The sequence below is a fragment of the Neopsephotus bourkii genome, unplaced genomic scaffold (assembly GCF_033783945.1).
Source record: "Neopsephotus bourkii isolate Nb327-2 ecotype Australia unplaced genomic scaffold, CSIRO-AGI_Nbou_v1 NB_994, whole genome shotgun sequence".
Lineage (NCBI taxonomy): Eukaryota > Metazoa > Chordata > Aves > Psittaciformes > Psittacidae > Neopsephotus > Neopsephotus bourkii.
In genome coordinates this window covers 1,527,058-1,539,528 of record NW_026901486.1, presented here as the reverse complement: position 1 = coordinate 1,539,528, position 12,471 = coordinate 1,527,058, and the positions used below count along the sequence as shown (strand labels likewise).

At 43.5% G+C, this 12,471-nt stretch overlaps 1 protein-coding gene and 1 long non-coding RNA gene across 4 annotated transcripts in view; one reads left to right on the top strand and one right to left on the bottom strand.

The window, feature by feature from the left end:
- Nucleotides 1–12,471, bottom strand: part of FGFRL1 (fibroblast growth factor receptor like 1) — a 172,983-nt gene that overhangs the window by 68,278 nt on the left and 92,234 nt on the right. The window lies entirely within an intron of this gene.
- LOC133215698 (uncharacterized) lies at nt 3,137–4,104 on the top strand. The gene is made up of 3 exons (XR_009726464.1): nt 3,137–3,192; nt 3,284–3,355; nt 3,824–4,104. It is a non-coding gene; the product is annotated as an uncharacterized LOC133215698 (long non-coding RNA).

The following is a 12,471-nucleotide window of genomic DNA, read 5'->3' as shown; positions in this document are numbered from 1 at the left end:
CTAGTCCAAACATATCATGGCCTAAAAATTCCTTGCATTTTCTATGCAGTGTTTCCTTTGGGCTTGCACAATGGAGCAGTTCTTCTCCTCAGCAGCGCTAGTGTTCTAGAAAGGGAAGGGGGGGGAAAAAAGGATGAAGCACTAAATAACCCTAATGGGAACCGCAGGTGCCACAGTGTTATTTTTAGGTCACAAAAATGATGTAGAAGGCTACGGAGTCACCTCAGCTTTACCTTCCACTGCCCTTTACTGAACAAAAAGGCCAAAGAGCTCTCTCATTGCTTCCATGTGGTGGTAAGGGGGACTCACCTATGTTTGTGGCAAAGACAGCTATTTAGTAGGGTTTTGCATGGAAGGAGGAGGCCAGGAGGATGTGGCATCTCCTTCTGACAGCACCTCTGGGTAGTGTGCAGCGGTAATGCAGCCCAAAAGCCTCCTCACCTCTATGCTCAGCTGCCCTTTGGCTGCAAGAGGTTGTGCCTAGGACATGCAGCAGCCATTGTTTTCCCAGAGGAAAGAGCAGAAGTTCCCATCAGGGTCTGTTCCTCCTAACATCCCGCCCAAGTGACACCATACCAGTTCCTTCCACTCCCATGTCTCTTGATGTATGGACATAAAGTCATTCTGGAAACTTTCCCATTAGCACACATATGATTTTAACAAAATGTGCACACCTAAAAATATTCCAGCCTAAACCAAGCAATGGAAAAAAACTTACTCCTTCAAATTTCCACAATTTTCTTTTTCTTCTTCACTGGAAGAAAGCCGTTTTCCTTATTATAAAGGTTAAAGTTATGGGAGAAGTAACACACACCTAAAAGGTAGATCCATTCCAGCCCTGCTCTGTCCCAAGCAGAACTATTTACCCAGTGTTGGTACAAACTTCTATTTGAATAGAAACAGAGGCTATTAATCAACATGTGCTTTACTGGCCCATCCTTTGTTTCTTTTTTTAGCTGCCCAGATAAGAAAAACAATGCAGAGAAGAAACTAATAGGGGTCATAAAGAGGCCACTTATGCACCAATGTACTGCACAAGGTTTAGAGACTCCCTTTACCTTTTTGTACCTCTGTTATTCAACCAGTCCTTGATCAACTTCATCTGTTCAGACTACAAAGTCTGGGACTTGCTTTCTGCTATGCCCTACTCTTCCCACTCATAGCTGGGCCTGAAAGCACATGTTTATTATAAATCATTATGCTTTTAAAGGTATTTAGATGTGCTGCACATCCACAAGCAGACCAGTTGCCATAAGACTGTTTTCAAACACAGGGAGACCAAAGAAAATTCATTCTTTGGAGTGTTACAATTGAGAGATGAGGAATGGGCTGGAGAAATCACTATTTAGGTGGAACTAATGAGCAGCAACTAAAAGCCAAATGACAGCGTAACCCATAGCCCCCTTGTGGGATAGTCTAAAATGGCTGTGCATGTCTGAAGCATTTCAAGGACTTTCATTGTCTGCTTGGTCTACCACTTTCATAGCTCAGATAAATCACTATTTTCAACCACAGCATTCAGCTTGTTGCCCCACAGAATGATTCCCCAGTCATAACTTCCAGCGATACAGAAGTGCACAAAATACGATCTCTTTTATTAGGCTAATAAAAATTGGAAAGTATACTATATAAATTTTATAGACCTCGAAGGTCTATCTTCCATAGGGGGAAATTGAGACTTCAGGATACTGTTGGCACCATAGCAAAGATATTTATCAGCTGCCTTGGAAAACCCACCAGATAGAAGTCACCAGCAAAGCAAAATGATGCAACTGTAAGCTTACCTGAATCTTTCCTCTCTGTAGAGCTCTTTCATGGTACAGCTTGCAGATTAATGTTCCTAGACCCATAAGGGAAAAAGGGCCAACCAGCAAGAAGAACTCTTCAGCTTCCCCCAAGCAGGCAACTCTACACTGTCAGAATGCAAACTGCAAGGACCGTATGGGTCCCACTCGTGGCTCCTCTGCAACACTGTGCTGAGGATTACCAGCTCCCTTCAGCAGGATGTGAAAGTGGAGGGAAGGAAAGGGAAAGATTCATGTGATTTTCCCCAAGGAAACCAAGGTGTTGATCTTATGCTTATATGAAGGTGAATGACCGGGCAAGAAGTGGGAAGGAGGACCTCTTGATTCTCAGATCGGTGAAAGTGGAAAGATGCTAACCATGGGGTCCCAAGGGAGAGACTGTGCTTTGAGAGGAAGCCAGGAGCCTAGCAGAGGTGACCTGGAGACCCAATCAGGCACTAACAAAGATTTCTGAGATTCCCTCAAGGTTGGAAGGAGGATTCCCTGCACCAGGAATTCATTTATTTCTTTCAGTATAGCTCTTGTGCAGTACAAAGCAGAAAATGACTGCTTCAGAGGGCTTTCTGCAAAATCCATTTCTGTTTGCTTGTGGGCAGAACCTCGTGTCTCAGACAGGTGAAATCAGGCACTTCAATATATGCTCTTGATTCCCAGAAGGTTCCTAAAGACCCCAAACCTCATCCAGTTTCTTTGAGATAAGAGGCAAGAATGGTGTCATAAACACAGACCTGAGCAAATGTGCTTTCATGAGCCTTAGTGGAAGGCTACACATCTAAAAGCAGTCACGGTTTTGAATTAAAGGGGCATTTTTCTCCTCAGGTTATGGGGTCCAGAATGCCTGCCCACATAGAAACACCCCTCCTCACCTTCATTTCAGTGATACAGAACTGAGCTGCTTCAGAGGGTGGACACAGTGATTGTGCAAATAAAACCACCCAGAGACCACCAGGTTCTGCTCCTCCAGTGACCAAGGCGGTCAGAGACTAGAGGGCAACATGAGCACGACTGGAAACCAAAAGGTGCTTTTCAATTCCCCCATGATGACAGGTAGGTTGGATTGCACAAAGAAATATGATTCTTGCCAAGGTAAGCAAGCTTTTCTTGGCCTTGAGAAGAAGCATTCTCTAGGGCTTTCCATCTCAACCACTATGGACGTGTACAGCACTGACCACTTCCCCACTCCAGCCAAGCCTCAGGGAAGAGATCTGTTGCAAAGGGAAATGAATAACGTGTTACAACAAACATGGTGTTTGTTGTGACTGCCTCCCATTTATGTAACTTGGGACTTAGTCTCAAATTCATTAGCCAATATTCTCTGTTTCTAACAAATGAACAGAGTCTCTCCCTGGATGTGCAGAATGGAGGGAGACTGCAGTAACCCTGACAGGTTTGGGGGAAGCAGAGAGGAGAAGCTCTATTGAGACGAAGTTCCTCAGGTGAGATTAACCAAACTAATGTGAAGCATTCCATCTTCACAGGAGTGAAAGGCAGCCATACAACCAGCCTAGCCCAGCTTACTGAGATGAGGAACCCATTCTCATAGTTTAGGGGTAAAAAAACACTGTCTTTTCAGCCCAGCTTTAGTCCTAGTTTCAATGCTAAAAGATGGAACAAACAGACCTGGCTCATGACATTGACATTTGCTCTGCTATCATCATCAGCTCTATCTGATAGGATGACACTACTTAAGCTGTGGTAGCCAGAGGAAATCCAATGCTAAGGAAATGGACATTCATTTAATGTTTATCTAGGATCAGCTCCACCAATGAATTCCAGATGTTGGCTTTAATTGTCGCATTCTGGTATGTTTAAGCAGCAGGAGTTCGTAAGGCCGATTTGTAAATCAATCTGGCAGGCTCATACTGAATCCCATCTTTGCCAGATTCTCTAAGTAAGAAGATGCTCTTAAAATATTAAGTGCTTAATGTGTCTGCAATGCAAAAGGAAGGAATTCTTTAAAAACCCTCCCCCGATGTTTTTCTCCTTTTGCATCTTCTCTCCTTCATTTCCCTTTGCAGAACTGCAAGACAAGCCATTCCCTTCAGACGAGTCTGATGAATTCCAGCAGTCCTGAAGCTAACAAGCGCAGGTATTGGGATATTACCCTGCAACACAGGCAGATCACCCTGCTTATCATTCCATCATTCACATACATTTCTTCTGAGTAACTCCACTGATTTCCTGACACGACCAATGTCAACTGCATGTGTGGACCACATCCAGCAGCAGTGATCCTGATATTTGAGCCTGAGTTTTCTTAAAGCAGAAAAGAGAATAAAAATTGATTACTGCAACCTTGGGACTGTCTCAGACCCAGGTTTCATGTTCTTATTAATTTGTATTTAACTGTTACAGCGGTTACAGCTCACATCCAGAGGTGGCACAGAAATATCTTTCATATTCCGAATCCCAAAGCATTGTACAACCTCTGAGTTAGACACTAGCAAACCTTGCCATTGTTTTGTGCTCAGCATGACTTCACACAACAGCTGAATGTGTTAGACTGGTGTTAGAGGGATTGCTTATTACAACAGCCAACTTATGGCCAGGCCTTGTTTACAGGAGAGAAAAAATAGCTTCAACTTAAGTAGTGTCCCTACTGACCAGGGCAGCCAATAGAGCTCATTAAAACTGCTTTAGAAACCTGTTTTCTCAATTTCCTTTCAAAACACCTGCTTCTGAGATAGCTGCTCGGTATTCAACACATGTGCACCCTACTTACATTTTCCCAGGAATGTGTGCTTAGCACACACATTTCTCAAAAGGTGTCACTGGATGGGTAGGTAAGGTTTCAAAAGCTTTCAGCATGGGCAATACTCATCCCATGGAAGTTCATGGGAATTCTTCAAAAGGGATTGACCCAGCCTCGGCTGACTGCTTTTGAAAACCTCCCCTTTATCTTCCATCTTTCACAGCCTCCGAGATAAAGTGCTGTAAGTTTTAGTTTACCATCCTCCTTCAAAATCACAGACCTCTAAGTGAAGTCTACTTCTTCTCTCACTAAGAACATGAAAAGCATTTCACTCGTGGCCTCAGTCATAGCATATTTGAAGAGAAGCTTGAGAAAAGCAGTGACTAAAAATCTACCCACTGCTTTACACTCTGAGCAGAGACCAAAGCATCACCAAAGAAATGGTTGTTTCAACTCAGCAGTGATTTAGCATTTGAGACTGCAGAAGAGATCCCACTGCATTACAATAGCAAAGCCTCCAAAATAGGCAGGGTGAAGTGAGCACGCTTGAAAATACCTTCCAAGTCAATGGGACCACATCTAAGCAAGACACAAAAGCAATGCCATCCCAATAAGTCAAATTGTTATCACTGTGCATCCAGCAGAGCTGGGGTGGCACCAGGTATTGCATCATACATGAAATATAAGGCAGGTCAGAGCTACATAAAGGAATAAGAAACTGGTTATTTCCCCACAGCAAACAGGCTCCCTGTGCTAAGTTAAAGACCTGGTATGGGGCTCCAGGGAGGTAGCTGTCAATAAGAAAAGCAATAAAATACTGTGAAAAAAAAAAAAGGCTGCAGCAGAAATAAGAGGAATTGTTATTTCAGTGAATGGCAATGTGTTTGCTTTCATTCCCCATGTCTGAAACTATCTCTGTGGTCCATAGCATATGAGCAAAGATTAAGTGATCTTGCTCCAGACACAGAACAGTGCTTTTTTCAAATACCAGGTGAAAAGGATCTAGAGAAACTTATTTCCCCTACAGGACAAGCCAACATGGCTTTGAAGGAACAGAGATTGCTGTCATAGGAGCTGCAATATTCCCTCCCTCACTGCAGATGCAGAAGGGTGGCGAAACTGGCCCCCAGTGGGAGGCCTGACCTGTAAAATGTGGAGCTTTGAGCACAAGAAAGGCCAAAATTTCCCAAGAAAAGCTAACATGGGTCAAACAAACAAACAGCAATAACCACATATAAGGCACAATTTCTGTATTTAAGGTTTAACGGTTTAATTTATAGTTAAGTATGTCCATGACCCTGGTTTTACCTAGAACATGGGTAAAATATATCCAAACCTTTCCTGTCAAAGAGATTGGAGATACACACGAGCTCTGACAGTACCGAGGATGTCAGATGACCAAACTCCTTTCTGATGCAATTCCACCAATCTACCCCTGAAAGCTGTCGCCCTTCTGCTTGTTTATCATGGCAAGGTTTCAAGGGGCCATCACAGAATTCTCCATAATTATCCAAGGATGAAGCACCCAGAGAACAAACTCGTTTTGACTGAAGGTCACATAGACATGTTTACACATGGCTGTGATTACAGCTCCTTGAACACCTCCCCAGAGGCTCTGAAAACAATCCCAGAAGAGAGGGAATCATAGAATCATGGAATGGTTTGGGTTGGAAAGGACCTTAAGATCATCCAGTTCCAACCCCCTGCCATGGGCAGGGACACCTCGCACTAAACCATGTCACCCAAGACTCTGACCAACCTGGCCTTGAACACTGCCAGGGATGAAGCATTCACAGCTTCCTTGGGCATGATGGGGTCCCCATAGACAAAGCCAACCAATCCACCAATGTGAGCAGGATGGGTTATTTAGCTGTTATTTAGCTCCCATCTCACATCTCAGGAGCATGCCTGTCAGTACAGGAGGAGCACATTTAGCACCTTGCCCGCATTTCAAGCTGAAGGCACAGATCAGCTTCTCAAAATTCACCCTCAGTATTATTCACTTCCCACAAGGGAAGGTTGCTGCATCTTCCAAGCCCCTTTGAAGGAAAGGGGACTAACAAAACCACACTCAAACCAAACCAGCTCCCAAGAGCTGGAAAACCCCCTTGATGTCAGATTCCCACAGCTTTCTCCTGGGTTGGAGTTTGTCTTGCCAAAGCACACCCAAAGGCTATCAGGAGAAACTGCAGTGGGTTTGCAGTTGTCAGGAGACACTGCAAACAGAGCACAAACACTGGCCTGTGCTGGGATTGGGGGGGTGCCATTCCTCTCCTCGAAGAGATTCCTGGGATTGCTCTGGAGAGAGCAGCAGACAGGTTTGGGAATCCCAGCCTGCGTCTGAAGTAAATCCAACTCCATTCCCAAATTCCCTGCCAGTGAACAAGGAGGACTGTCACCAGCTCTCCCCTTTCCCGTCACACATTCAACGAAGTTGAGATGAAGTTCCTTGTTTACTTCAATGGAAAGGTCACCATAGAATCATAGAATAGTTAGGGTTGGAAAGGACCTTCAGATCATCAAGTTCCAACCCCCCTGCCATGTGCAGGGACACCTCGCTCTAAACCATATTACCCAAGGCCTCGTCCATCATTTATTCTACCTTGAAAAAACCAACACAAAACCAACACGCCAACTCACACAGCTTCTCTTTAAGAAGGGAAACATCTACTGCTGGGCCAAAGAAAACTCAACAAAGAATTCGGCGGTGGTGCTTTTTCCAAAACAAATTAGTTTCGTAATGGAGGATTTAATCCCAAATATTTCCAAGCCTTTTGTTGACAATGAAGCAGAAAACTGACTCATCTAAAGAGTTCAACTGACTTGACAACATTTTTCAGGGAAACAATGAATTGGAAGTAAAAAAAAAACACCCTAAAAACAAAGTCCATAAAAGTCCTATGTGTCATTAGGATTGTGTGGTAAACTCAGAGGTAGTGGTTTGGTTAGCATGAAGAGATCAGAAACCCATCATATTCTGCATTTGTTTGACCTTTGTGGCGTGTCTGTAAGAAAATTACATACACTCAGGAACAGCGAAATGAAAGGAAAGGGAAGAAGAACAGAAGAAAGACATCAACTGCCTTTGTTGCAGTGGATCATTGCAATGGAAAATCAAATCGTTTGTTTCCCTTTAATTGACATGAAATATTTTCTGCACAGTCCTGTTAATGATTTAGCTTGTTATTGAACAACAGCATTGTTCTCACTGCTTGTCTCCCTATTGTTCTGCCACTTGCAGTAATTTAAAACAACCCAAAAGTAATCACAGACAGATGCATCGTGCAGAGGACAGATGTATTGACCCATACAGTGCTTTACCAGCTAAGCTTGCAAGGTATGGTTATGTTCTTTGCTTTTACTAGACTTTAATAGAAGGTTCTCTTTAAAACATTAACTCAAGAGCTACAAAATACATCATGGGAGTAGAAAGTGAAGGGATAAATTCTATGTTATCTGATTCCTTTTACTGCTCAGAGGGGTTCTGTTTCTCCCCTCTTTTCCCTGGCTTCAGTGTAAGGAGCAGGTTCCACCCTGTGAGTGCAACCAGAGTAAAACTGACATTTTATGAGTGGAAACAGTCCAAGGATGGTAGCTTATGCTCTTAACATCCCGACATCTCAACCTCTGCGAGCAGCCATGGCACTGCTTCCAGTGGCTGCAGAACACCTTAAAAAGCAGCCCAAACTGACAATGAAAATAAACTACAGTTGCAGCACTGCTGGAGTCTGGCAGCCCTTAGCAAATACAGCAGCGTCTGGGTGTTAAAATACATAAATCTGTCATCATTACCAGGCTAAGGGGTCGTCATCCTATTCACAGAATAAAAGAACTGTGCATAATCAGTAGGGCAGGGAGTTCAGAACAAAGTACGCCTTTTACAAACTCTCAACTGCTGATAGATGGATGTTTGCAAGGGACTTAATGTCTTTAACAGGGTACATTTAAGAAGGAGTGTAGGTTTCAGAACTCCTGGGATTAGTACTTTTTTTTCTCCCCCTCCTCTTTTCCAAATTTACTGCCAAAAGTATATAACATAAACACTCAGGTCTTCTCACTATGAAACCCACGTTATTATAAGGGAGAATCGACAAGTGTTCTAGCACAATGACATTATTCATCAAGCACAACACAGAATATGCGCTTTCTCTCCTGAAACAAAAATAAATCTGATTTAAAAATAGGTTTAGACACTAATTGCCAGCAGTTTTGTTGGTTGGTTTTTTCCTTCTTTTTTCATCTCTTTCTTAATGCTGATGCCAAAGACAGCACAGGAAAGGTAGAGCACTAGACCCTGCAGGAATGTAAAAATACACCTCCTGAAGAACCTACATTTTAACGAGCAACATACCTGCATGCATAGATCAAGAAGCAGCATATGAGCAATCAGTGGTATGTATGTGCATTTACAGATAAAGGGGGAGTCTCCAAAATCAACATTCAAGTTTCACCTTATAAAATAGCCCAGCTTGACGCTGTTCTCCCTATAATAAATATTATACACTGCACCTTAATTTACAAGTGTGCCACTTGTGTATTTCTGAGTTAACTGGTATCAACAGGTCTAAAATTTGGCTAAAAACCCAGTAACTGTGCTATTTATTGGGCAAATGGAGGACAGCAGAGCTGTATGATCATAAGGTCATGGAATGGTTTGTGTTGGAAGCGACCTTGAAGCTCATCCAGTTCCAACCCTCTGCCATGGGCAGGGACACCTTCCACTAGAGCAGGTTGCTCCAAGTCCCATCCAGCCTGGCCTTGAACACTGCCAAGGATGGGGCAGCCACAGCTTCTTTGGGCACCCTGTGTCAGCACCTCAGCACCCTCACAGTGAAGAACAACTGCCTAATATCTAATCTAAATCTCCCCTCTGTCATCTTAAAGATGGTTCCCCTGAGCACTAGGAAATGGGGCATAGTTCTCTCTGGAGCACTGTGTCCTGAAGACACTGTGTCAATGAAACTCAACTGAGCTTCACTGGTCCTGAGTCCAACAACGCCATGCTAAGTCCTTCACTCCCAGCCTTTGGCAAGCAATAGGGGGATGGAGAGCAAGCGCCAAGGAAACACAAACAGGAAAAGAGGAGGACAGTAGGAAAGTCAACTGAAAGACCCTGCCACTTGAGGAAGATGTTCATCTTGGACGGCTGGCAAGATGGTAGATATCTCAAAACCACTGATGATCAGGTCTGCAACTAGCTTGATGGCTTCTCATTACTTGGGATGCTATTAATCTAAATACTCTTAAATTCTGCAGTCACAGCAGATCTTGACTGGTAATCCAGACCACCATCTGTATGCCTGCTTTTCACACGCATACACATCACCTGCTTTGAGCAGGGACTGTCTTGGCTTTACTCACAAATGCAGCACCATAGATCCATAGATGTGAATAAATGTGGCTGTGCACATCAGCATTGCTCTGTCCACACGGGCTGAAACGCTGTCCAATAGATGTATGGAAGGTCGTAACAAAGACAACTCTGGTTCAGGGGACTGGGGCACCTCCCCTATGAAGACAGGCTGATAAAGTCGGGGCTGGTCAGCCTGGAGAAGAGAAGTCTGCGTGGAGACCTCAGAGCAGCCTTCCAGTATCTGAAGGGGGCCTATAGGAATGCTGGGGAGGGACTCTTCATTAGGGACTGTAGTGACAGGACAAGGGGTAATGGGTTCAAACTGAAACAGGGGAAGTTTAGATTGGATATAAGGAAGAAGTTCTTTACTGTGAAGGTGCTGAGGCACTGGAATGGGTTACCCAGGGAAGCTGGGAATGCTCCATCCCTGGCAGTGTTCAAGGCCAGGCTGAACAGAGCCTTGGGTGACACGGTCTGGTGTGAGGTGTCCCTGCCCATGGCAGGGGGGTTGGAACTGAATGATCTTAAGGTCCTTTCCAACCCTAACTATTTTATGATTCTATAAAGTCAGATGCAAAAGATGCTCTTAGCCTCAGACATACTGACGAGAAAAACCTAACATGTAAACCACAAACTCATTGGGATCAGAGGCTAATTCTATTAATATCATTTAACAGAAGGAAGCCATAAATTGCTCAGATCAAACATGCTTTTAATGTCAGCCTGCCCAGTATTGTGTATATTGTTTTCATTCCCAAACAATATTCGTGCAGCAAACAGAGCTGCAGCTTACTATTTGCATGGGTGTAGCAGTCTCTACACACTCCAAAGCATCTGCAAAGGATTGTGGGCTAAACGCATCCATATGTCCTGCATGCCTCGAATTTACACTGCCTGCAGCTCTGGTTTGCCACAGTCTACCACAGGATGGAGTATGGTGGGAAATTATATATCCATACAGATATGTATGAATTTCATGCTTACATCCATGGAAAAAAAATCTTTTCATTTCCTTTAAATTGTGAACAGGTGTTGTCACCTTCTTGACTTGGCTTCTATGTTACAGCTTCACGAAGGGAAAAAAAGAGATCAGCTTAAACAGTGCGGCTTTTGTTAGCCAGAACATGATGTGTTGATAAGCATACTGTAAAGTTTGTTATAAAATCAAACGAAACTAATAAAACCTAACAAAGATCTTGTAAAAACCGTGGACATTATACAGCATTAGCACTGAGTTACATTATAGATCTGGACTTGGAGAAACAAGACTGCTGCCCAGATGTGATTTTTCCAGCCTTTCACACCCATTCAATGAGAGTCATCAGTCAAATCACCTGGTGCTACATTTTTGATCAGTCATTTTTAGGATAGTTACAGCTAATACTGGTGCTCACATCATCACCTTTTTATGGAGAAAGAGCTTTTCAAGAACAAATTATTATGGGCTGTTGTGACAACAGTCTAAGGTAGCACTATCAAAATGATGAAAACTAGTGAAATCATTTTTCTGCAGCAACCCAGGAAGAGTCACCATTTCATTTTCGAGCATTTCTCTCTCCTCCTTCCCTCTCCCAGAGAGTGGACATCATCCAAGACTCAACATACTGCATATAGGGACAGGGACTTTGTTGGGTTGTGAGCGGGATTCCCCAAATGAGGAGGAGATGAAGCAACACTGAAATTCAGAGGATAGGAACTCCTGATTGATTGCTTTTAGACTGCTTTTAGCATGTTTGTGCTGCTAAGCACACCGAGTATGGCCAGGGTGTGTGTCTTATGCCTACGCTAATAAACACCCAGAAAGAAGAGCCATTGACTGGGTGAGGGCATCATTAGTCAATGATGAGTCACTTCCCTTGGAAAAGGAGCTTCATTTCCAAGTGAACAAGTTTCTAGCTATGAGTTTGCACCAAAACATGGCAATACACACATTTTCTGTACCAAGGACTTCATTGATTCCTCTAGTCAATGGAATCAATTCATGCACATTGACAGTCTCTTCCCACAAGCTGATATGCAGGGCCCCCTCACTTTTAACACAACGAAGACAGGTCTTGTTATGAACCTGCATCTCCACAGAGGGGTTACTGTGACCTAGTGACACCACACCACACGGGGACAAGAAGTCCTTGTGCAATGATTGCAATTGCTAGACCTTGAGTAGTAAACTAAGGCTCCCAAAGGCCAAAAAACAATCTGAGCTTTAATTAGCAACATAACCATTACTAAGCATCAGTGACTATGGCCAGATCCTCATCTGGTGTTAATCACGCTGCGTACTCACAGGAGGCCACCAACGTAGATCCAGCTGCCGGATTGGGGCCTTAACAAATCAAACATGAGAACTTCGTTACTGTTTATTGTCACAAGGAATTCTTCATTTCCATATAACAACTGACTAATCATCATTAGTCATGATTATATGCCCTGTGATTGTGTTAACGGTCCCACGCTGGATGGGCTGCCTTTCACACTTCGAGTTGAAGTAAATGCGCTAAAGATGGATTGCTAACTCCATAGCACGACCAGAACAAGCTACACCATCTTCTTTTCAAATGCAAATACAGCACCTTTTTTCCCCTCCTTTTTTTTTAAGAGTTGACTCATTCCAGTTTTTGCTT